This window comes from Puma concolor, chromosome E3 (assembly GCF_028749965.1).
Source record: "Puma concolor isolate L17-30 chromosome E3, mPumCon1.1.hap2, whole genome shotgun sequence".
NCBI classification, from domain to species: domain Eukaryota; kingdom Metazoa; phylum Chordata; class Mammalia; order Carnivora; family Felidae; genus Puma; species Puma concolor.
In genome coordinates, this window is record NC_141682.1 from 420,272 (window position 1) to 446,721 (window position 26,450).

At 43.8% G+C, this 26,450-nt stretch overlaps 2 long non-coding RNA genes and 1 pseudogene across 2 annotated transcripts in view; 1 reads left to right on the top strand and 2 right to left on the bottom strand.

Annotated features, from left to right (window-relative positions):
- Window positions 1–26,450, top strand: part of LOC147572827 (uncharacterized) — a 48,441-nt gene that overhangs the window by 12,523 nt on the left and 9,468 nt on the right. The window lies entirely within an intron of this gene.
- LOC147572828 (small nuclear ribonucleoprotein Sm D1 pseudogene) lies at window positions 5,735–6,885 on the bottom strand (annotated as a pseudogene).
- The window catches only part of LOC147572829 (uncharacterized), a 48,059-nt gene continuing 28,647 nt past the window's right edge, over window positions 7,039–26,450 (bottom strand). Inside the window, exon 3 of the long non-coding RNA XR_015245552.1 lies at window positions 7,039–8,103. This is a non-coding gene — a long non-coding RNA (uncharacterized LOC147572829). The remainder of the gene's footprint in view (window positions 8,104–26,450) is intronic.

Consider the following 26,450-nt stretch of genomic DNA (forward strand, 5'->3'; position numbering starts at 1 on the left):
TTTTTTATATATAGTGTCATGTACTCTGCAAAGTGTGAAAGTTTCACTTCTTCCAGATTTGGATTTGTTTTTATTTTATTTTATTTTATTTTATTTTGTTTTGTTTTGTTTCTTTCCTTTCGTTTCATTTCCTTTATCTGCTGGCTGTGGCTTGGACTTCCAGTACTATGTTTATTAAAAGTGGTAAGAGTAAACATCCTTCTCTTCTTTCTGACCTTACAGGAAAAGCTCTCAGATTTTCCCCATTAAGGTTGATTTTCACTGCAGGGTTTTCATAGATAACTGTTATTACATTGATGTATGTTCCCTGTAAACCTATATTAGGGGGTTATAATCATGAATGGATGTTGTAGTGTGTCAAATACTTTTTTCTGCATGTATTGAAATGACCGTATTGTTCTTTTCTTTAAACGTTTATTAATTTTGAGAGGGAGCGTGAGGAGGGGAGGGGCAGAAAGAGAGTGGGAGACACAGAATTCGATGGAGGCTCTTGGCTCTGAGCTTTCAGCACGAAGTCCAATGCGGGACTTGAACTCACAAATCATGAGGTCATGACCTGAGCTGATGTCAGACTGTTAAAAGATTGAGCCACCCAGGTGCCCAGATCGTATGGTTCTTATCCCTTCTCCTGTTGATGTATTGTATTGCATTGATGGTTTGCGAATATTGAACCACACTTGCACGTTGGGAATAAATCCCATTTAATTTTGCCCTTTACTGTTATATAGTGTCCTCTTCTGTCTCTTGTTATGTACTTTTTTTTAAGTGTATTTTTTCTGATACAAGTATTGCTACTCCAGCTTCTGTTTTTTCATCCATTCTTACACCCTACATCTCTAGATTGGAGCATTCATTCCATTTACCTTCAAAGAAATGATTGATATGTATGTATGTATTGCCATTTTATTACCTGTTTTCTTGTGGTTTCTAATGATTTTCTCCGATCCTTTCTTGTCTGTCTTTCATGTTTTGCTTATTTTCTTTGGTGATACATTTGATTTCTTTATCTTTATTCTTAGCATATTTATGACTGGTTTTAGTATATGGTTACTGTTAGGTGTTTATATAACCTCTTCTGCATTTAGCAGTTTGTATTAAGTTGATGGTCATTTACCTTTGAACCCATTATTTTCTCCTCCCCAGGCTTTTGGTAGATGTTATTAAATTTCAAATCCATTTCTCTGAGTTCCTTAACTGATTTTTTACAGAAATATTCATGTTTTACTTGATTTGTGTCTTTTACCTTTATACTGTCACTTTTGCTCTCTCCTTTCCACTCAAAGAGTCCCTCTTAATATTTCTTGCAGGATTGGTTTAGTGGTACAAACATCTTTAGTTTTTGTTTGGGAAAGTCTGTGTCTCCTTCCATTCTGAAGGATAGCCTTGCTGGATAGAATATTGTTGGCTGCTGATTTTTCCATTCAGCACTTTGAATATGTGATGTCACTAGCTTCTGGCTTGCCAAGTTTCTGTTCAGAAATCTGGTAGCTAGCCTTATGGGTCTTCCCTTCTAAGTGAAGGTCTCTTTTGTCTTGCTCCTCTTCAGAGTTTTTCTTTATTGTCATTGTAATTTTCAAGTTTGCTTACAATATGTCTGGGTGTTGGCCTGATTTTGTTGATTTTGATGGGAGTTCTCTAGTCTCTGGGATGTGGATGTTTGTTTCCCTCCCCCAATTAGGGAAGTTTTCAGCTATTATTTCCTCAAATAAATCTTCTGCTCCCTTTTCTCTTTCTTCTGGGACTCCTACAATATGAATATTATTACGTTTGCTGTAGTCACTGAGTTCCCTTAGTCTCATCTCATGTTGCAGAATTATTTTCTCTCTCTTTGGTTCAGTGTGATTAATTTCCATTACTCAGTCTTCGAGGTCACTGGTTTGTTCCTCTGCTTCTTCCATCCCTCTATTCGTTCCAGCAAGCATGTTTCTCCTTTATTGTGTCCTCAGTGTCTACTGTGTTATATCTTATCTCTATGTCAGGGGTCTCATTCTTCTACTCATTTTGCAACTCCAATGAGTATCCTTATGATCATTGCTTTAAATTCTGTATCAGGTATATTACTTATATCTCTTTGGCTTAGATCTCTGGCTGTGGCTTTGACTAGATCTTTCATTGTGGATAAACATCTCAGTGTGTCCAGTATGTCTTCCCTCTGGCTCTATTTCTCTGTGTTAAGAAAGTCAGCTGTGCCTTCTGATCTTGAAATTAATGACTGTATGAAGAAGAGGTCCTGGAGTCCTCAGTAGTGCACGTCTCCATTTATAGGACCTGGACCTTCAGGAGGATATCATATGGGTATTGTTCACGGCCTGCTGTTGTGTCTGGGTTTCTTTTCCTTTCAGTGCAGGTGGCTGCACTGATTGCATGCCTGTTGTGGACTGTGCTTGTTCTCAGTGGTATTAGTGGGACCCAGGCAGGCCAGCTGTGGGGTCGTATGCCCACTGGGTAACTTGGGAGCAGGGCAGGAGTGTTAGCAAAATTGCACAAGGCTACCAGTCCTATGCCAGATTTCCCAATATCCTTTGGTGGCTGGGGGCTGTGGACCAGCGGTGGAAGCTAGAGGCTTGAGGATATGCACAGAGCATGTCTGTGCCTGGGGACATGTGGCTGGGTGAGACAGATGAGGGTGCCTGGATGTGCACAGTTGGGTGAGGTGCAGATGTGCACAGTGTACTGTGGCAGCTATGCATGCTTGTCGGACAGGGTGCCATTGTGGTTTTAAGAATGTTTGCCCTGAGATCGGGAGGCTTGGTGTGGTGAGTCCCCCAGTGAACCCCTGGGACTGGCGCACTGCTAACAGGTTAGGTAGCAAGTGTCGGTGCAGCCTCACCCACTGGTGGGTGCTTCTATCCTTATTCTGGGAGGCTGGGGGAGAAGAATGGTGCCTGTGAGCTCCCTCATTGTTGAAGTCCTCCAACACACTCAGGAATCAGCATGAATACATCTGTCTCCTGTTGCCTCGGCATTGTGTAAAATGCCACGTTTACATTGCCTCTCTACACAGGCAGGGACCTGGCTAACACTCATCCTCCTGGATCACCCAGTGCTGGGTCAGCTGACCTCCAAAGCTCCAGGATCTAAACTCAAGGAAATACAGCCGCTCTGGGTTTTAATGCCAAATGTTAAGGAGATTAGTCTTCTCTGTGTGAGCTCCCTGGTGTGAGGGCTCACTTTCTCTGCCCTCTCTGCAGGCAGCCAGCCTCCACCTTTCTGACATTCCTAACCTTTCTGATGCAGCTTCTCTCTACTTCGGTGTGGAGTTTGTTCTGCCAGTCTTTGGATCGCTCTCTGGTTCATGGACTTGGATGTGGATGTTATGTAGTTGAACACATGGGACAGGGTGAGCTCAGGGTCCTCTTACTCTGCTATTATTAAGTTTTTAAATGTCTTATTATTTTGTATTTTTGAGACATGGGCAGGCAGACTCATATCACCCATGTGCTTCAGGATTTGAAAGGAACTTTCCAACATGTGCTTCTAGTATTTTATGTTTTGAAACTCTCTTTAATGAAGGATAATTTACATATAACAAATAGCCTCAAGTTAAAGGGTATAATTTGGTGAGACATGAGGGTACAGGACCATGGGTACAGGACCATGAAATCATATGGTTTCTCCCTAAACCTTCCATCACGATCCCTTGGTGTCTAACGTCATGTTGTTTTTGAAGTAAGGACTACTTTTTTTTTTTTCAGATATTGCCCAGGTGTCTGAAAGCCTGCATTGGGGTACCTCCTTTTCCAATAGTCCATATTCCCATAAGTATTGCAGTCGGTCTACTTTGGACTTTTGCTTCTATTGTATCTCTCTGTATGTTCACATACTTTTGTTGCACCACTTTAATGATGAGGCCTTCATCATCACTTTAATTTTCACTAAATGGTATGAGCTGCAGTTCCACTTATGACAAAGTTCAGGCTTTCTGTGTTAGGTATTCAAGAGCAAGCCAGATATCCTGAGCACTTGAGCTGAGAATGTCACTCTGTCTTTTTGCCAGCCCTCTTCCCATCCCTTGAAGACAAGAATCTCCTTTTGTTCACACAGAAATGTGGGTGAAGTCAGTAGAAAACACTGCCTTCTCTCCTCTTTCCTTTATCTCTCAAACTCCTCTTCACTATCTTCTGCCTTTCCCTTTCTCTGACTCAATCTCCCAGGCCCACTGCTCCACTCCAGCCATGATCAGGGTGTCCTCCAGCTGCTGGCCTCTGCCCTGTCCATCCCTCAGTGAGAAATCTGGAGTAGGATTATGGAGTTCACAGGACTGATCAAGAAATATGTGATCCTCAGAGCCCTCCGGCACAAGGTTGCTGTCTGTGGAGACATGGCATCCTGGGTGAGGATCTGACTCTATGTGTAGCCTCCTCACTCATCTCCCACAGTCACTGCTGGTTCCTGATCCTTACCCACCACTACAAATCAGCCATATTCTAGGGTCAGGAACCTGTCTATCTGACCCGAAGCACCAGGAGTCAGTGAGTATTTCTAAAATAAATGAGCACAATGACTCCATGCATCTAGATATAGGAAGTTACCATCACCCCAGAAAACTCTCTCGGGCTCCTCTGCACAAAGGGTGATCTTGCTACTATCCTCCATCACCTCAATTTCTGCTAGTTTGTTACCTGTGTGTATAGGAACCGCACTGTGTGCATTCGATGGGGAGTGAGAGTAGGTCCTCCTAGAAGCAAACACTGAAACAGAGACAGAACAGTGAAAGTACTATTAAGGGATACTAAGAAAAACAAAGTGGAGAGCACCGGGTGGGCAGAGAAAGCATGCAGGCAGATCTGACACATTTTTAAGATATATAATCACCATACTCTGTCACCTCACACAGTCCTCTTCAAATTTCAAAATAGTTGTCGTATAAGGCAGTGAGATTTATGAGATTTGGGGTTATTTCCCTATGGTCTTATGTTTTCCTACATGCATTCCCTCTTCGGTACTTAATCTGTGGCCTCAGATGAACACTTGAGAGTGTGGATGCATCTGCGAGTCTACATGTAATGGAATATGATTGTCTTCAGATCTCAGATGTAGAACTCTGATATACACATTCTCGTAATTATCGTTTTCTTTCTTTGCCTGGTAGGGCCTGAATTTTAATAGAAAAAGCATGTCTTTGTCTTATTGTTTAAAATGGTGATTCCCAATCCCTTGGCTGAGGTGTTAACAGTCTTAGTTTAATGAACTTCCGTGACCATCTGGTTTTTTTTCCTGAAGTATCAAAATGAACTTCTTATTTCACTTGTAGGCAGGTTCTACAGAATGGAGTCAAAGTAAAACAATAAAATGCATATTCAGTGCATGTGAAATAGGTACATATTCTACATACATTCATGCAAAAACTTTAGTTAAAAAATTAAAAGTCTGATCTAAAATGAAATCAGTCGGGGCGCCTGGGTGGCGCAGGCGGTTAAGCATCCGACTTCAGCCAGGTCACGATCTCGCGGTCTGTGAGTTCGAGCCCCGCGTCGGGCTCTGGGCTGATGGCTCAGAGCCTGGAGCCTGTTTCCGATTCTGTGTCTCCCTCTCTCTCTGCCCCTCCCCCGTTCATGCTCTGTCTCTCTCTGTCCCAAAAATAAATAAACGTTGAAAAAAAAATTTAAAAAAAAAAAAATAAAATAAAATGAAATCATTCTGTGATTGCCTAGTAGAAATGCTTAGCTCCTACTATGTAAATATCATGAATCTATATGAACTATTAAAATTTGACAGTCAGTAGACAACTGTGTCCTACATTTATGTTTATTAAAAACTGACATAAACAAACAAAGCCTGTACAAAAAATATTCCAAATCACGTATCACTTTGAAATAGTAATCTTGAGAGACATTATTGCCTAGGACCCCCTCTTCCTCTACCCCAACCACGTCCTCTTCCTCTTCCTCAGCCTCAGCCTCTTCCTGCAACAGCTTCCCTTTTCTTGGATTTCACCTTCGGTTCAACATCCACAAGTAGTGTATCCAGAGGTAAGCTGTCTGGCAGTATAAAATATCAAATGTTATTTCCTCGAATACTCAGTGTTTCCAGTTATACTGGTTCTCTATCCTTCAAAGTCATTTTCACTGCTTTAAGATGTGTATTCATGCTGACATCTACATCTGCGATTGTTCCATGGACCTGTGTTCCATTCTTTAATTCACTGGTTACGGTTTCATGACTCAATTTCATCAAAAATCTTATGAGCTTCATCCTAGTGGTGCCGGCACTCTTTCGCAACCACCCAAGTCCAAAAAGCCTAGGAGTATGACCGTGACCATCTGTTTTTGATGATCATTTGTGTGGAGATATCTTAATTGAAACTGTGAGAAGGATGAGTGGACATTTCACAGACATTTTGCAGATGCATTCTGTGTTCAATGTCTTCTTTTTATTATGCCCTTAGAAACAAATATTACCTCTGTTTCACAGATAACACAGCTCAGGCTCTGTGTAGGTCCCAGTGAGAATTGGTATTCTGGCTGAGACAGCAGGAACACAGGTAAATCCTCGGGATATTGTGAGAAAAGTTTAAGGAGATAGATGCAAAGCTGTAGTCAGGGTGATGCCAGGGGTCCAGCAGGGGTGGCATCTGGCCAGCCCTGAACTGTAGGTTGACCGAGGCTGAAGGCTAATGCAGGCTCTCAGCTGATCTAGATCCTGTCTTCACTTTTAGTCTCACTGAGGGATGTGAACTTAGGCAGACAAGGATTTCCTTAAGACCAAGCTAAATTTCCTATATGTCCAGGGCACTTTCTCACCCATAAATATCCAGAACCTTCAGACAACATGGGGAGACAACAACCTTTTTAGATGATCACCTAGGTGCACTTTGACAAAAATGACATTTCGGAGATGAACCCTGCACTGTGCACTGAGACTGATCCCACATAGCAGCTCCATGTGGAACTCATGCTCACTGCTCAGGCTGTGGTCAGGAATGGCCTGAAACTGCATCTCACTGACCCCAAGACCCTCCCCTTTTCACCTCCTCAAACTCTGCTTACTGTCCTCAATTTCCCTTCTATTCCTGTGTGATTCAAGTTTCCTCCATTCCTTCACTGGTGCTTCCAGGTGGTGAACACAAGGTCTGTGTTATATAATGCATGTGCCCCATTTCACACAGGACACCTGAGGCACCTACACTTAGGGGTGCATCTCATCCTTCACAGAACTCAAAACATGTGTAAAGTGTGCACAACTACTCACGATACATCTGCCTTTGTGTAAAAATCCTCTTTCTTTTTGACAAGAGAAACCTATAGCTGACCTCATTACATGGAAATGACACAGCACATTGTACATACATCCTGAGAAGCTTGAGATATGTTACACTGTCCTCAGGCAGGTTTGCAATTGAATTGCCAAGCCCTCACAACCATCTCTACGACATTCCCACCAAGTCTTTCCTGAAAAAAATGAATATGCTTTACAAGTCCCTCATCCACTTCAGGTCATCTTACCAAATGGAGGAGGTGGGGGGGGGGGGTCAAAGCCCATGACTGGTGATGAAGGATGGTCCATAGGGTAGGACATGCAAAGCGGTCGTGGGTAAGGACCAGGCTCTCTTGTATACATAATGGCCCACAGAACATAAATTAAAGGTATAACGTTTACGAGGCTGTGTCATCCCCCTCTTTCTGAATAGTAGGATTAGCATTCTCATTTTTTCAGTAGAGCATTTAGGTGCTGAGCCTTAGGAGAGAAGTTTGGAATTCAGTTTTGAGAGTAGACAGCCATCCAAGGAAGCCTTGTAATTGGCTCTTAGTTTTAGGTTGTGAGAGATTGTGGATGCCTTCAGTCTGCCTGGGTCCAGATGTGGGCCTTGTTCTGAGAACAGGTGAGCTAAATACCTAACCTGAGTTTGAGCAAACTGCAGTTTTTCTTTGGATACTTTATGGGCTTAAGTTGTAAAACAAAAAGTTTTCCCAGGGGGGTGCTGTCTTCGTGTGAAGAGGCATGAGCAGGGAAGCAGAGAAACAAATCATCTACACATTGTAACAAAGTAGAGCCTGCAGAACACTTTCCATCATCCAAATCAGCCTTTAAGGTTTGTGGGAAACATGAAGCACTCTGTGAAATCCAGGGAGGTTGCAGTCCAGATGTATTGTCATTCATTCCCTGCAAGTGAAGGCAAAAAGATACCGGCTATCCTTATAAACTGGAATGCTAAAAACTACACCACATAGGTCAAGTACATTGAAAACTTTGCTTTCAATGGGAGTCGATTGTAGGTAGAGTGTGAAGTTTGGGAAGAAGGGGATGTCGAGGGATTACAGTGCTATTTATTTCTCGGAGGTCTTGGACAAAATAATATCCTCAGCAGTTGGGTTTTCTCACAGGTATAATAGAGGTGTTATATATGGACTACTGCAGGGGATTATGAGGCCATGAGCCTTGTAACATTCTATTATGGTGTTGATGCATTGGAGGCCTTCTTAAATTATAGGATATTGATTAATTCTAGGGAGAAGTTTTGCAGGATCGATTTGAATCCTGACGGGGGGTACACGGTGGATTCTGTAAGATCAGTTGAAGATTTTGCCCATAATGAGGATGGGAGCTGATCCAATAGGAATAAATGATCAGTACCTCCAGACTCAGCTATAGTACAAGCACAGACACGGCACAGAAAAGGTGCCAAAGGATCCTGTTATCCCTTTTTGCTATTTTGGTTACTGTTGTCAAATTCTAGAATTATTTTTCCCTTTTGGGCAAAAGAAATTCCAGCATGGTATTTTTCTAAGAAATCTCAGTCCAGGTAATCAAAACGGGTCGAAGAACTAAGGAGAATAGGGTGTATATCTCTCAAAGGGCCTTGATCAAAGGGAATAGGTTCAGAGGTAGGAACGTGTTGAAATCTAATAGATCCCCCCTAATTGAGCTGTTTTTGTACCCCGAGGCTAAGGCTGCTTTATAGCACTCGGGTTAGTTGCAGCTTCAGTAAAGACAGAGATACATTCATTCCCAATCTGGAGAGTAGTTTTGCCAAAGAGATTAAGACGGAGGCTTGGGAAGGGCTCCGTGGTTCCTTGGAATCCCATCTTTGGGAATTGGGAGGACATTGAAAAGGTTGGAAAGAGGGCTGCAGGGCCTTGAAGCTCTTACATTTATAACCATCGTTTTTCAATGTCCTAGTTCTTGCGGTCACAGCAGGAACTAGACTTCTAGTTTCGGGGGGTCTTTATTTGCTGGAGTTGAGCATTGAAAATTTAATAGTCTTTCCACTAGATGACTCATCTTGGATCTGAGCAAAGTGATTTTCCAGGTTAATTAAACCTGGAGTGGACATAGTTTCCCATTCTATTCTTGGTCCTTTTAACTAAAAGGGAAACTTTTAGACTAGCACATTAATAAACATAGATCTAAAGGAGGAGCAGAGTTAATTAAATACAATTTAGAGTCAAAGGTGATAACTGTGAACAGATTCATGAGGCTTTTTTGGTAGAAGACTGAACTTTCAACCTTCAGGCTTAGGAAAAGCCGTTAAAATTGTTCAGTGGAGGGGCATCTGGGTGGCTCAGTCGGTTAAGCTCTTTATCTTGTTGAGGTCCCAATGGTTCATTTTTGCTTTTATTTCCCTTGCCTCCAGAGACATGTCAAGTTAGTAGTTGCTGTGGCCAAGGTCAAAGAGGTTTTTGCCAGCTTTCTCCTCTAGGATTGTGATGGCTTCCTGCGTTACGTTTAGGTCTTCCATCCGTTCTGAGTTTGCTTTTGTGTATGGTGTAAGGAAGTGGTCCAGTTTCATCTTTTGCATGTCGCTCTCCAGTTTTCCCAGCACCATTTGCTGGAGAGACTTTTTTCCATTGGATCTTCTTTCCTGCTTTGTCAAAGATTAGTTGGCCATACGTTTGTGTGTCCATTTCTGGGTTCTCTATTTGTTTCTGTTGATCTATGTATCTGCTTTTGTGCCAGTACCATACTGTGTTGATGATTACAGCTCTGTGATACATCCTTAGGTCCGGACTTGTGGTACCTCCATTCTCCTTTCTTTGTCAGGATTGCTTCGGCTATTTGGGGTCTTTTCTGGTTCCATATAAATTTTAGGGATTTTGTTGTAGCTCTATGAAGAATGCTGGAGTTATTTTGATAGGGATCACATTGAATATGTAGATTTCTTTGGGTAGTGTCAACACTTTAACAATATTTGTTCTTCCAATCCGTGAGCATGGAATATTTTTCCATTTTTTGGTGTCTTCTCCAATTTCTTTCATAAGCTTTCTATAGTTTTCAGTGTATGGATTTTTCACCCCTGTGGTTAGGTTTATCCCTAGATATTTTATGGTTTTTGATGCAATTGTAAACGGAATCAATTTCTTGATTCTCTTTCTGCTGCTTCTTTACTGGTGTATAGGAATCCAACCGATTTCTGTACATTGATTTTATATTCTGCGACTTTGCTGAATTCATGGATCAGTTCTAGCAGTGTTTTTGGTGGAATCTTTTGGATTTTCCACAAAGAGTATCTTATCAACTGCAAAGACTGAAATTTTGACTTCCTCCTTGCCAATTTGGCTGCCTTTTATTTCTGTGTTGTCTGATTGCTGAGGCTAGGATTTCCAACACTACGCTGAATAAGAGTGGTGAGCATGGACATCCTTGTCAGGTTCCTGACCTTAAGGGGAAAGGTCTCAGTTTTTCCGCATTGAGTGTGATATTAGAAGTGGGTCTTTTGTATCTAGCTTTCATGATCTTGAGGTATGATCCTTCTATGCCTCCTTTCTTGAGGGTTTTTATCAAGAGAGGATGCTGTATTTTGTCAGATTCATTCTCTGCATCTATTGAGAGGATCAAGTGGTTCTTTTTCTTTCTTTTATTAATGTTATGTATCATATAGGTTGATTTGCAGATATTGAACCAGCCTTGCATCCCAGGCATAAATCCCACTTTGTCGTTGTGAATAATTCTTTTAATGTATTGTTGGATATGCTTGGCTAGTATCTTGTTGAGAATTTTTGCATCCATGTTAATCAGGGAAATTGGTCTGTAGTTCTTTTAAGTGGGGTCTTTGTCTGGTTTTGGAATCAAGGTAATGCTGGCCTCAGAGAATGAGTTTGGTAGCTTGTCCTCCATTTCTATTTTTTGGGAAAGCTTCAAAAGATTAGGTGTTAACTCTTTTTTAAATGTTTGGTAGAGTTCCCCTGAAAAGCCATCCGGCGGCCCTGGACTCTTGGTTTGGGGAGATTTTTTTATTAATAATCCACTTTCTTTACTGGTGATGGGTCTATTCAAATGTTCTATTTCTTCCTGTTTCACTTTTGGTAGCTTATATGTTTCTGGGAATTTCTCCATTTCTTCTAGATTTCCCAATTAAATGGCATATAATTACTCATCATATTCTCTTAAGATTGTTTTTTTTTTATTATTTCTGCAGTGTTGTGATCTCTTCTCTTTCATTCTTAACTGTATTTGGGTCCTTTCCTTTTTTTGTTGTCATCAATCTGGCTAGGTTTTTATCAATTTTGTTGCTTCTTTCAAGGAACCAGCTCCTGGCTTTACTGATCGGTTCTGTTTTCTTGACTTTGGTATCATTGGTTTCTGCTTAAATCTTTATTTTTTCCCTTCTTCTACCTGTTTTGGGCTTTATTTTCTGTTCTTTCTCCAACTCTTTAATGTGTAAGGTTAGGTTGTGTATTTGAGGCCTTCCTTCTTTAGGAAGGCCTGGATTTCTATATACTTCCCTCTTATGACAGTCTTTGCTGCATCCCAGAGGTTTCAGGCTGTTGTATTATCATTTTCATTGGCTTCCGTGTACGTTTTAATTTCCTCCTTAATTTCTTGGTTAGCCCATTCACTCTTTAGTAGGATGTTCTTTACTCTCAAAGTTTTTGTGGGGTTTCCAACTTTTATCTTACGGTTGATTTTGAGATTCATAACATTGTGATCTGAAACTTTGCATGGTATGATCTTGATCCTTTTATACTTGTTGAGGGCTGATTTGTGACCCAGTAAAGTAATCCATTCTGGAGAATGTTCCATGTACGCTGAAGAAGAATGTGTATTCTTCTCCTTTAGGAAGAAATGTTCTGAATATGTCTGTTAAGTCCATCTGGTCCAGTGTGTCATTCAAAGCCATTGTTTCCTTGTTGATTTTCTACTTAGATGATCTGTCCATTGTTGTAACTGGGGAGTTGAAGTCCCCTACTATTATGGTATTATTATCAAAAACTGTCTTTGTGTTTGTGATTAATTGATTTATATATTTGGGTGCTCTCACGTTGGGGGTTTAAATGTTTACATTTGTTAGCTCTTCTTCGTGGGTAGTCCTCTTAATTATGATATAATGCCCTTCTTCATCTCTTTGCACAGTCTTTATTTTAAAATCTAGTTTGTCTGATATCAGTATCGCTACTCGCTGTTTCTTTTGGTGACCATCAGCATGATAGGTCCCTTTACTTTCTATCTGAAGGTGTTCTCAATCCCCTTACTTTCAATCTGAAGGTGTCTTTAGGTCTAAAATGGGTCTCTTGTAAACAGCCTATACAGAGATTTTATTTTCTTACCTGTTCTCTTACCCTACATCTTTTGATTGGAGCATTTAGTCCATTGACATTTAGAGTGAGTACTGAAAGATATAAATTTATTGCATTGGGTTGCCTGTAGAGTTGGAGTTTCTGGTGGTGGTCTCTGGTCCTTTCTAGTCTTTGTTGCTTTTGGTCTTTCTGTTTCATCTTTTCTCCCCTCAGAGAGCCCCCCTTAACATTTCTTGCAAGGCTGGTTTAGTGGTCACAAACTCCTTTAGTTTTTGTTTGTCTGGAAAACCCTTTATTTCTCCCTTATCTTGAATGACAGCCTTGCTGGAGAAAGAATTCTTGGCTGCATATTTTTCCGATTCAGCACGGTGAATATATTCTGCCACTCTTTTCTGGCCTGCCAAGTTTCTGTTTACAGGTCTGCTGTCAACCTGACCTGTCTTCCCTTGTAGATTAAGGACTTTTTTTCCCTTGCTGCTTTCATATTTCTTTCCTTTCCTGAATTTGACTATGATATGCCTTTTTGATGGTCGGTTTTTGTTGACTCTAATGGGAGTTCTCTATGCTCCTTGGATGGTGATGTCTGTGTCCGTCCCAGATTAGAAAAGTTTTCCCCTACAATTTGCTCCCATAAACCTTCTGCCCCTTTTTCTCTCTTTTCATCTTCTGGGACTCCTATGATTCAGATGTTATCCCTTTTTTTCTTTTTTAAGACTGATTTCTCTACTTCTTGCAGTATGCTCTTTTGCCTTTGTTTCCCTATTTTTTCATGCTTAATTATTATCCATAATTTTGTCTTCTGTAATGCTGATTCACTACTCCGCTTTGTCCACTTTTTCCACCATGGCATCCATTCAAGATTGCATCTCGGTTATAGTAGTTTTAATTTCATCCTAACTAGATTTTACTTCCTTTATCTCCACAGGAAGGGAAATGGATTCTATGCTTTTCTCAGCCTGTGCTAGTATTCTTATTATTGTGGTTCTAAATTCTAGTTCAGACATTCTTACCATATCTTTGTTGAATAAGCCCCTGGCTGCCATTTCTTCCTGTTATTTCTTTTAGTTTGAATTCCTTCACTTTGTCATTTTGGAGGAAGTAAAAACATTAATTAAATAAAAATTAAGTTAAAAAATTAAAAACACAAAAAAATCAAGTAAAGGTAGCTATATCCTACGTGTGTTTCAGTCTGGTGGTTGAAAGAAGTTTGATAGAATAGAGGAATAAAGGAAATAAGTGAAAAAATTTAAAAATTTAAAAAAGTAAGAAAAAGTTTAAAAATTTAAAACAAATATATACAACAGAATAGAATAAAATTAAATGAAAAAATTAAATAGATTAAAAATATTTACCAAAAATTTTTTTAAAACATGGTAAAACTAATTTTTTAAAAAAGGAAAATAAAAATATTTTTTTCCTTTCTGTATGCAAGAAAAAGAAAAGAAAGATGGAAAAGGGAAAAAAAATCGAACACATGAACCAGCAGACAGAATGAAATCTGTATCAAGTTACATCCAGTTTCCCCTAGAACTCAAACTATGAAGCACTCTATAATCCATACTCTAAGCAGGCAGAGAGGTTTGTGGTCATCTTCTAGGGCATGAGCTTAGAGGGCACAGCTGGGCAGGGCTTGATATAATGGCTCCATTTTCCACTAGGTGGTGCTGCTTTGCTTACTGGGCTGGATTGTTGTGGCATGTGAGCACGTGCATGCACATGCATGAGACAGGTGAAACTGGCATCACCCAGCTTCCTAGTTTCTGGCACAGGAACCCTATGCTCTCACCCACCCACAGTCAGGTACTCCTCCTTTGTCTCTGGCTTCCATCCACTCCCCGCTTCTACACTGTCCATGTCCAAGCGGTCAGCCTGCCAGGTGGCAACTTTCTCTGTCGAATTTTATCTCAGATGGGGTTGTTTCCAAACCCCTCACTTCTGAGAACTCTGCTGCTTGGACCCACTCCGACCATCTGGGGAAGGGTCTCACTGAGCAATGGCTGGATGCTAGCTTACCCCAGAAAATGTTCATGCGATCCTTGTAGTGGCAAAGGTTCAGAGATTATGGCAAATTACAACACGTAGCTGGCACCAGGTTTCACTCCACTCTGGCATCTTTGTTCCAATACCAGGAAATATGGCTGCTCTCCAGGGTCCGCTAGGACCTTTGCCTGTGGGGAGGCTGTATGCCCTCTACCAAATGCCCTCCAAGCAGGGGAACCACTTCTCCACATGTGGCCCACAGACCCCTCGGGCCTTGCTCTCTGCTATTGGGGATTCACCCATCCCACCAGAGCACCGCCAGGTATTGAGCTCTGGAATTTCCAACTCTGTGCTCCCCTGTTTATAGAGTCCTAATGGTACTGAAACCCTCTCCTTTCTCCCCATCAATGGGGAGCAGATTTCTGTTTGGGGAACAGATTTCTTGTTCTGTCCCTTATGGGTGTTTCCACTCTTTCTCTCCAGCACCTTTCAGGGGAGTGTTTTCCTGTTCTTTCCCAGGGCACCACACTCTCCCCCAGTTTCTCTGTCCTCTCTCCCTCAAAACAGCTCCTTACCATCCGCGGCTTCTCTCTCCCCCACATAACCTCTCTGCACCACGTACCTGCCAAGTCCTGTGGCTCAAATAATGCACATTGTTGTGTTAATCCTCAGATCAATTTCCTAAGTTTGCAAAAATGGTTTGGTGCTGATCTTGCTGCATTTCAAGGATGAGAGAAGCTGAGACCTTCCATGCTACTCTGCCATCTTGGCCCCACCCCGAGAAGTTTCTGTTTCTCTAAATCTAGTTCAGGATGTTACCAGTGGGAGAGTTTTATGCAATATTTGGCCTAGCCCTCAGCAACAAGCATGTGAGCCAACTGATAAAAATCTGAGAAACCAGGTTGGTAAGTTGGAATGAATATGTTAAATTGTTCAGCAAATGTATCATGGTCTTCAGTCACTTTAGGGTATGCTCTAACTCTGGCTTGAAATTCAGCTTTAGTCTTATGCACATAAAATACTTGGGGTCTGTTTATTTTGATGAATTCCCAATAGCTTATTTTTGCTTTTGATTCCTTTGCCTTACGAGATGTATCTAGAAAATTGTTGCTGTAACTGATGTCAGAGAAATGACTGCCTGTGTTTTCTTCTAGGATTTGTATGGATTTAGGTCTTTAATCAATCTTGAGTTTATTTTTGTGTATGGTGTTAGAAAGTAGTCCAGTTTAATTATTTCATATGTAGCTGTGTAGTTTCCCCAGCAGAAGTTATTAAAAAGGCTTTCTTTTCCCTATTGTATATCCTTGTCTCCTTAGTCAGATTGGCCATCTACCTGTGGGTTTATTTCTGGGTTCACTATTCTGTTCCATTGATCTATGTGTCTGTTTTTTATCTAGTACCATCCTGCTTTGATTACTACAGCTTTTTTTTTTTTCTTTTTCTTTTTTTTTTTTTAATTTTTTTTTTCCAACGTTTTTTATTTATTTTTGGGACAGAGAGAGACAGAGCATGAACAGGGGAGGGGCAGAGAGAGAGGGAGACACAGAATCGGAAACAGGCTCCAGGCTCCGAGCCATCAGCCCAGAGCCTGACGCGGGGCTCGAACTCACGGAGCGTGAGATCGTGACCTGGCTGAAGTCGGACGCTCAACCGACTGCGCCACCCAGGCGCCCCGATTACTACAGCTTTATAGTATATCTTCAAATCTGGATTGTGCTATCTCCAGCTTTCTTCTTCTTTCTCATTATTGCTTTGGCTACTTGGGGTTTTCTGTGGTTCCATACATATTTTAGGATTATTCTAGTTTTGCACAAAAATCCTTTTGCTATTTTGATAGGGGTTGCATTGAATCTGTACATTGCTTTGGGTAATATGGACGTCCCAACAATGCTCATTATTCCAATCCATGAGCAGGGAATATCATTCCATTTGTGTTATCTGTGATTTCATCAGTGTTTTATAGTTTTCAGAATGCATGTCTTTCACCTCTCATAAAGACCTTTTGCACTACAAAGGATACCATCATCAAAACAAAACACAACCTACTGAACGGGAGAAGGTATTTGCAAATGATATTGTGATAGGAGTTAATATCTAAAATATAAAAAGAACTCCTACAATTCAACACCAAAAAACAACCCAATTAAGAAATGGACAGAGGACCTGAAAAGACACTTTTCCAAAGAAGTCATACTGATGGTCAACAGACACATGAAAAGATCAGATGCTCAATATCATTCATCAACAGGGAAATGCAAATCAAAACTGCATGGATACCACCTCAAGCCTGTTAGAATGGCTAAAATCAATAACACAGAAAACAAGTGTTGGTGAGGATGTGGAGAAAGGAGAACCTCATGCACTGTTGTTGGGAATTTAAGTTGTTACAGCCGCTGGGGAAAACAGTATGGTATTTACAAGCAAAATTAATAACACAAATACCACATGACCCAATAGTACCCCTCTTGATCTTTACTCAAGGAAAAGTAAAACACTAACTAGAAAAGATACACACCGTTATGTTTATTGCAGCACTATTTACAATAGCCAAGATATGGAAGCAACCTCAGTGCCCATTAGTAGACAAAAGGATAAGGGAAAATGGCATACATACATGATGGAATAACATGCAGCTTTAAAAAGCATGAGATCATGCCATCTGAGACAACATCGAAGGACCCGTAGGGCATTATACGGAGTGAAATAAGTCATGCTTAGAAAGACAAATACCACATGATTCCACTCATATATAGAATCTAAAATAATGAATAAGAAAATAAGCAGAATCAGAACTATAAATACAAAGAATAAAATGGTTGCCAGATGGCTGGGGGGTCCAAAATGGAAGAAGGGGAGAAGGAGATACAGGCCTCCATTTGTGAATGGAGTAAGTCATGGGAATAAAAAGCAGAGCATAAGGAATACTTATTATGATATTAATATAATATGTAATATAATATATAATAATGTGATACTGTAATAGTGATGTAATGAGATAGGTGGTAGCTATGAGGTAGAGTCCCTCCCTAAGGAATGTGGTAGAGGACTTCTCAGAACAAAGGAAGGCAATATGGCCCCATGAACTCCCACACACATATGCATAGCTCTGACATAACTTTGTAACTTGGACTGGGTCCAATCAGACTATATGTGTCAGCACATATGGGAGACAAGTAGAAATTGCATAAAAGGCTACACCCCACTGTATTCGGGGTTCAGTTTTTCGAGTATGAACCCACTGAGTCTGGGCAAGCACGACGCAAAAAATTGCTTCCAGGACAAAGAAAGCCTCAGTGTCCTGTCTCTGTGCGAGAATCCTGCTATATTTCTTGGGGGCTTGCTTGCAGGACTCGGGGATGGTGTGTTTCCACCTCCTTTATCACTGGGGTATGAACCTTGAATCACCAGGAGAAGTGACCTCGCCTGGTGCCAGCAGACCACTTGATTCTTAGGAGACTAGCCCCTCCCGACCCACTGGGGCAAGGACCCCAGATGCACAACAGAACCTGGTGAGGCCCAGGAATCAGCTCAGGGAGTGCGAATGGTCAGACTGGTAAAAACCCAGGTTCGTTTGGTAGACCTGCCCCTAAGAGTCAAGGGGAGCCTGATCACATCCCAGAGATGCCTGAGTAGTTCCTTAACGAATAAGGAATGAAGCCACAACTCTAAGGCCCTGGGCACCGGGCAACAGGCTGGAGTCACTCTATGACTGTGTGTGAATGAGATGGACAGTGGAAAGTTTCCGACCTGATGAGGCAGCTAAAGCGAGTGCTGAATCCCAATCCGTGGTTCTCTGGTGACCAATATGGCTTAAGGCGGTGTCAGAATTCCTCGGGAGTCTTATCTGGGTCAGGACTTGATATTGGACCTGCCAATGCTAAGAGGTGCCTGAAATACCTTCTGGAGAATGGAGATTCCTGGTCTCCTGAGGCAGGCATTCAGTCAGTACTATCTTAAAGTTCAATCTATATTGTTAAAGGGAGGGTAAATGGTCAAAATTTCCTTATGTAAGCGTTGTAAGTTAGGTGCCAATCTTCTGGCCCATAAAGGGGCTGATAAAAGCAAGTTCTTGCAGACTTGCCCTCTGAGGGCTCTTCTCAGGAAAAGCCACCTGTGAGACCCTCATGCCCTCCTTATCCAGGATTGTCAGAGATGAAAAATCTTCCCCTCGAAAGGAAGACACATTCAATGTGTCTGTTGACTAAAATGCTTCATGGTGAATTTGATCCCATGAAGGTTCCATTTTCGTTGGAGTATCCTAAGCAAATAAAAAGACCTGAGAAAAGGTGCAGACAACCCTGATCAATATATAGAAGTGTTCCAAACCTATCCCAGGGTGTGGGGGAAGAAAAAGACACAGGCCATCCCTAGTAAAGAGGACTCTAACACTCTTTCACTGTTTTTCCTAATAGATTCCAGTTACTGTAACTGCATGTGGGGGCCTCTCGCTCATTCATTTCCTGGGTCAATGACTATGGTGATTAGAGCCAACTGTCTCTAGTTAGTCTACCTCAGATTGGAGGCTTTCAGGAATATTCCCAAGCCGCTGCCAAAACTCCTTTTAATCGGTGGAAGTTCTCGGTCTTCTCTAGCCCTACACGGACTGCCTAATTCCACTTGTTGGTGGAAAAAACCCTGACATCTGCTCATCTGTTCAAGTTGACAGACTTGAGGACCAGGAGACCTCTCTCTCTGCCCTCTAGGCTTTTATCTGCCTCAGGCTTTTAGGCAGAACCTTGCCTCTTCTGCCTTCCCCCCCTCCTCCTGTGTCTGCACCACCTTCGGTGAGGCCTGCATAACTGGCTCCTATACCATCCTCAGTGCCTCAGGCACCATTGGTTTCGCCTCCCACCTTCTAATGTCAGGGAGTGAAGAGCATTCCCTTAGGCCACCCAATTCAGATCTTCCCACCAGTGTCCCAGGTAAAAACTGACAATAGGGAACAATTGAGTGTCTTTTAAATGGATGCAAGAGAAACTTAATTAGGTATATAAGTGTAAGTTTGTTGGCTTAATTAAAAGTAGAGTTATGAGCATTAAATAGAAAACTTTAGGTTTAAAAAAGGTCAAATACGCTCATGTTATCTGTGTTGCAATTTGTTAGAAAAAAGGTAACTTAAAATGATGGTTAATTCTTTCTCAAAATTTTCATGGATAATTGTGAAGATAGCTTCCAAAGTATTTGGTAACCTGAAATGTATCAGTTTTGCTAGGATGAAAAATTGAAATTGAATTCATTGGACATCTAGGTCTTTTCCAAATGAGATAAAGTGCTAAAGTGTTGACAATAGTCTTTGGATTCCAAGGCCAGATAAATATATGGGCCAACCTTCGGGTAGGCCTCAGGAAGCCTCTCAGGCAGCCCCCTTCTGCAAGGACATCTGGGCTTTGGATATTACATGGTGATATTCCACATTCCAGGCTGAGTAATCTTGCTCCTCTTCTGGACACCAAGTGTAGGGTTAGCATTCGAGATAGGGTTAGGGTTCAGTTGAGGGATCTGGTTAGGGTTAGGTCCTAGGAGAGCCCAGGGGCTGAACCCACAGCAGTGCACTTGTCTCCCTGAAGGGCTGAGTGGAGGGCACAAGGGAGGGTGCCAGTCAAGATTAGTCTTTGGGTTCCAAGGCCACACAACTCTATGGGCCACTGGTCGGGTAGGCCTCAGTAATCCTCTCGGGCTGCTGCAGCTGGGCCTTGGTAATGACATGGTGATGTTCCAGGTTCTATGCTGAATGATCCAGCGTGGATTTATGACACCAGGCATGTGGTGTTGTCAGACTTTGGTATTGGGTCCCCATGGGGAGAGAACCTTAGCTAGGGTTAGGATTTGGTCCAGGGATGTTGCCAGGGCCAAAGTGACTCCAGTCTCGTGATCTCCCTCGAGGGATGAAGTGAGGGCCCATGCGATGGTGCGGGTCAAGTGTAGGGTTAGGATTGGAGATGGGGTTAGGTTTCGGTTGAGGGTTCTGTGTAGGGTTAGGGTGGGGTTACGATTAAGTCCCAAGAGGCTCCTGATCCTGAATCCTCAGCAGTGCAGTTTTCTCCCCAAAGGGCTGAGTGGAGGGTACAAGGGAGGGTGCCAGTGAAGATTAGCCTTTGGGTTTGAAGGCCACACAACTCTATGGGCCATGGTCGGGTCGGCCTCAGGAATCCTCTGGGGCATCTGCAGACGTGCATTGGAACGATATGGTGATGTTCCAAGTTTTATGCCGAGTGATCTTGCACCGCTTCTGGACCCCAGGAGTGTGGGGTTGTCAGACTTTGGTATTGGGTCTGCCTGGGGAGAGAGCCTTAGCTATGGTTAGGGTTCCATCCAGGGACATCGCCATGGCTGAAGCGACACCAGGCTCGTGATGTCCCTTCAGGGCTTAAGTGAGGTCCCATGTGACATTGTGGGTCAAGTGTAGGGTTAAGTTTTGAGATAGTGTTAGGGTTCGGTTGAGGGTTCTGATTAGGGTTAAGTTTAGTGTTAGGTCCTATGAGACTCCAGACGCTGAACCCACAGCAGTGCATTTGTCTCCCTGAAGGGCTGAGTGGAGAGTACATGGAGTGTGCCAGTCAGGATTAGTTTTTGGGTTCCACGAACCGACAACTATATGGGCCACTGGTTGGGTAGGCCTCAGGAATCCTCTCGGGCATCTGCAGCCGGGCCTTGGAAACGACATGGTGATGTTCAGGTTCATGCCGAGTAATCCTGCACTGGACCACAAGGGGTGTGGTGTTGTCAGACATTGGTAGTTGTTCCCCATGGGAAGAGAACCTTATCTAGCATTAGGGTTTGGTCCAGGGACCTCACCAAGGCCATTGCAACTTCAGTCTCGTGATATCCCTTGAGGCCTCAAGTGAGGGCCCATGTGATGGTGCGGGTCTAGTTTAGGATTAGGTTTTGAGATAGGGTTATGATTCGGTTGAGGATTCTGGTTAGGGTTATGGTTAGGGTTAGGGTTAAGGTTAAGGTTAGTATTAGGGTTAGGGTGAGGTCCCAGGAGGCTCCAGGCGCTAAACCCACAGCAGTGCAGTTGTCTTCCCGAAGGGCTGAGTGGAGGACAAATATGAGGGTATGGGTCAGGATTAGTCTTTGGTTTCCAGGCACACAAATCTATGGGCCAATTTTCGGGCAGGACTCAGGACCCTCTCAGGCAGCTGAAGCCAGGCCTTGGAAAGAACATGGTGAAGTTCCAGGCTCTATGCCGAGTGATCCTGCAGCTCTTTGTGACCCCAGGCATGTAGTGTTGTCAGACTTGGTATTGGTTCACCATGGGGAGAGAACCTTAGCTAGGTTTAGGTTTCGGTCCAGGGACGTCACCAAGGCCGAAGGGAACACAGTCTCGAGGTCTGAAGTGAGGGCCCATGTGACGGTGCAGGTCTAGTTTAGGGATGTTTTCGAGATAATGTTAGGGTTTTGTTGAGGGTTCTGGTTAGGGTTAGGGTTATGTTCCAGGAGGCTCCAGGCACTGAACGCACAGCAGTGTAGTTTTCTCCCAGAAGGGCTGAGTGGAGAAAATGATGTAGGGTGCCAGTCACTATTAGCCTTTGGTTTCCAAGGCAAGACATCTCTATGGGCAATTGTCGGGTAGGGTCAGGAATCCTCTCGGGCAGCTTCAGCTGGGCCTTGGAAAGGACATGGTGTTGTTCGAGGTTCTATGCCAACTGATCCTGCACCTTTTCATGATCCCAGGAGCGTGGTGTTGTCAGCCCTTGGTATTGGGTCCCCATGGGGAGACATCTTTACCTAGGATTAGGGTTCCTTACAGGTATGTCCCCAGGGCTGAAGCGACTCCAGTCTCGTGATCTCATTGTGGGCTGAAGTGAGGGCCCATGCAAAGGTGCGGGTCAAGTGTAGGGTTAGTTTTCGAGATGGGGTTAGGTTTCTGTTGAGGGTTCTCTTTAATGTTAGGGTAGGTTTACAGTTAAGACCCAGAAGGCTCTAGGTGCTGAAACCACAGGAGTGCAGTTGTCTCCCCGAAGGTTTGAGTTGAGGGCACAACAGAGTGTGCCCTTCAGGATTAGTCTTGGATCCCCAGACCAGACAACTCTATTGGCCAGTGGTTTTGTAGGTTTTAGGTATCCTCAAGGGCAGGTGCAGATGGTCCTTGGAAACACATGATTATGTTCCAGGTTCTATGCTGAGTGATCCTGCACCTCTTCTGGATCCCAGGCCCATGGTGTTGTCAGACTTTATTATTGGGACCCATGGGGAGAGAGCTTTACCTAGGGATAGGGTTCGGTCCAGGGATGTCGCCAGGGCTGAATTGACTCCTGTCTCGTGGTCTCCCTAGAGGTATGAAATGAGGGCCCATGCGATGGTGCGGGTCAAATGTAGGGTTATGGTTCCATATTGGGTTAAGTTTCGGTTGAGTGTTCTAGTTAGGATTAAGATTAAGGTTAGGGTTAGGTCCCAGGAGGCTCCAGGCATTTAACCCACAGCAGTGCAGTTGTCTCCCTGAAAGACTGAGTGGAGGGTACAAGGGAGGGTTCTTTTCAGGATTAATGTTTGTTTTCCAATGCCACACAACTCTATGGTCCACTAGTCCGGTAGGCCTCAGGAATTCTTTCAGGCAGCTGCAGACGCACCTTGGAAACATGGTGATGTTCCAGGTCTATGCTGAGTAATCCTGCACCGCTTCATGACCCCAGGCGTGTGGTGTTGTCAGACTTTGGGAATGGGTCCCCATGGGGAGAGTACCTTAAGTAGGGTTAGGGTTCGGTCCAGGGACATCGCCATGGCCCAAGAGACTCCAGTCTCATAATGTCCCTCGAAGGCTGAAGTGAGGGCCCATTTGATGGTGCAGGTCAAGTGGAGAGTTATAGTTCAACATGGGGTTTGGTTTCGGTTGAGGGTTCTGCTTAGGGGTAAGTTAGGGTTAAGGTTACGTCCCAGGAGACTCCATACGGTGAACCCATAGCAGTGCAGTTTTTTCCCCCAACTCGAGTGGAGGGCACAAGGGAGGCTGCCGGTCAGGATTATTCTTTGTGTTCCAAGGCCAGACAACTCTTTGGGTCACTGTTCAGGTAGGCCTGAGGAATCCTCTCAGGCAGCTGCAGCCGGGCCTTTAAAATGACATGGTGATGTTCCAGGTTTTATGCTGAGTGATCTTGCATCGCTTCTGGCCACCAGGCACGTAGTGTTGTCAGACATTGGTATTGGGTCCCAATGGGGAGAGAGACTTACCTAGGATTAGAGTTCAGTCCAGGGAAGTCCCCAGGGCCAAAGCGACTCCAGTTTCGTGATCTTCCTCGAGGGCTGTATTGAGTGCCCATATGAGGGTCCCGGTCAAGTATAGGGTTTGGGTTAGAGATAGGTTTAGATGTAGTGTTAGGGTTAGGGTTAGGTCCCAGCAGGTTCCAGGCACGGACCCTACAGCCAAGCAGTTGTATCCCCAAAGGGCTTAGTGGAGTACACAAGTGAGGGTCCACATCAGAATTAGGCTTTGGGTTCCAAAGCTAGAAAAATGTATGAGCCACCCTTCGGGTAAGCCTAAGGATTTGTCTCGTGCAGCTGCAGTCGTGCTTTGGAAATGACATGGTGATGTTCCACGTTCCATGCCGAGTATTTCTGCACCGATTCTCGAACCCGTGTGCGTGCTGGTGTCAGACTTTGGAATTGGGTCCTCCTGGGCAGAGAGTCTTAGCTACGTTTAGTGTTCGGTCCAGGGAAGTCGCCAGGGATGAAGTGACACCAGTGTTGTGAATTCCTTGGAGGGCTGAAGTGAGGGTACATGGGTTGCTGTGGGTCTGGTGTGGAATTAATGTGCTACATACGGTTCAGTGTAAGGTGAAGGTTATGGTTAGGGTTACATTTAGGGTTTGGATAGGTACCAGGAGACTCCAGGCACCTAACCCATAGCAGAGCATTTGTCTCCCTGAAGGGCTGAGTGCAGTGTAGAAGAAAGGGTGCCAGTCAGCATTAGTCTTTTTTGTCCAAGGCCAAACAAATGTATGGGCCACCCTTCAGGTAGGCCTCAGGAATCCTCTCGTGCACCTGCTGTCGTGCTTTTCAAATGACATGGTGAATATCCACATTCCATGCCGAATATTTCTGCACCAATTCTCGAACCCATGTGTGTGCTGTTGTCAGACTTTGGAATGGGGTCCCCATGGGGATAGACACTTAGATAGGGTTAGGGTTTGGTCCAGGGAAGTCCCAGGGCTGATGAGACCCCAGTTTCGTGATCTTCCTCGAGGTCTAAATTGAGGGCCCATGAGAGGATGCGGGACAAGTATAGGATTAGAGACAGGTTTAGGTGTTGCGTGAGGTTTATGGTTACATTTAAGTTTAGGGTTAGGGTTAGGTACCAGCAGGTTCCAGGCACTGACCTCACAGCAGACTTGTTGTCTCCCCAAAGGGCTTAGTGGAGTACACAAGGGAGGGTGATGGTCACGGTTAGTCTTTGGGTTCCAAGGCTAGACAAATGTATGGCCACCCTTCAGGTGGGCCTCAGGATTCGTCTCGTGCAGTTTCAGTCGCTCTTGGCAAATGCAATGGTGATGTTCCACATTTCATGCCGAGTATTTCTGCACCGATTCTCGAACTCGTGTGCGTGCTGTTGTCAGACTTTTGGAATTGGGTCCCCATGGGGAGAGAGCCTTAGCTATGGTTAGGCTTCGGGCCAGGGATGAAGCAACACCAGTGTTTTGAATTCCATGCAGGGCTGAAGTGAGGGTACATGGTGGCTGCGGGTCTAGTATAGAGTTAGTGTTCTAGTTAGGGTTAGATGTATGGTAAGTGTTATGGTTAGCATTACGGCTACGGTTAGGGTTAGGTCCCAGGTGTCTCCAGGCTCTGAACAACACCAGAGCAGTTGTCTACCCAAAGGGGTGAGTGGAGTTTACAAGGGAGGGTGCCGGTCAGGAATAGTCTTTGGGTTCCAAGGCCAGAACAATGGATGGGCCACCCTTCTTGTAGGACTCAGGAATCCTCTCATGCAGCTGCAGTCGTGCTTTTCAAATGACATGATGTTCCACATTCCATTCCAAGTATGCGCCGATTTTCAAACCCGTGTGCGTGCTGTTGTCAGACTTCGGAATTGGTCCCCAGGGGGAGAGAGCCTTAGCTAGGGTTAGGGTTCGGTCCACGAAGGTCACCAGGGATGAAGTGACTCCAGTTTTGTGATCTTCCTCGAGGCCTGAATTGAGCGCCCATAAGAGGGTGAGGGTAAAGTATAGGGTTAGGGTTGGAGACAGGTTTAGATGTAGCGTGAGGTTTATGGTTAGGTTTATGTTTAGGGTTAGGTTTAGGTTTAGGTCCCAGCAGGTTCCAGGCACTGACCTCACAGCAGAGTTGTTGTCTCCCCTAAGGGCTTAGTGGAATACACAAGGAAGGGTGCCAGTCAGGGTTAGTCTTTGGGTTCCATGGCTAGATGAAATTTGGGCCACCATTCATTTAGGCCTCAGTATTCATCTCGTGCAGCTGCAGTCGCGCTTTGCAAATGCCATGGTGATTTCCACATTCCATGCTGAGTATTTCTCCGCCGACTCTCAAACCCGTGTGCATGCTGTTGTCTGACTTTGGAATTTGTTCCACTTGGGGAGAGAGCCTTAGATAGGGTTAGGGTTCAGTCCAGGGAAGTCACCAAGTCTGAAGCGACTCGTTTCGTGATCTTACTCGAGGCCTGAATTGAAGACCCTCGCATGGGTCTTCATGCGACACATGTGTGTCAAGTGTAGGGTTAGGTTTAGAGATAGGGCTAGGTGTAGGTTGAGGGTTATGCTTAGGGTACCGTTAGGGTCAGGTTTGGGTCCCAGGAAGCTCCAGGCACTGAACACACACAGGGCACTTCTCTCCCTGAATGGCTCAGTGGAGTACACAACGGAGGGTGCCGGTCAGTATCAGTTTGTAGGATCCAAGGCCAGAGAGATGTATGGGCCATCCTTGGAAATGGCCTCAGGAATCCCGTTGTGCAGGTGCAATCGCGCTTTGCAAATGACATGGCGATGTTCCATGTTCCTTGCCAAGTATTTTTGCTCCAATTCTTGAACCCGTTTGTGTGCTGTTAGACTTTGGAATTGGGTCTCC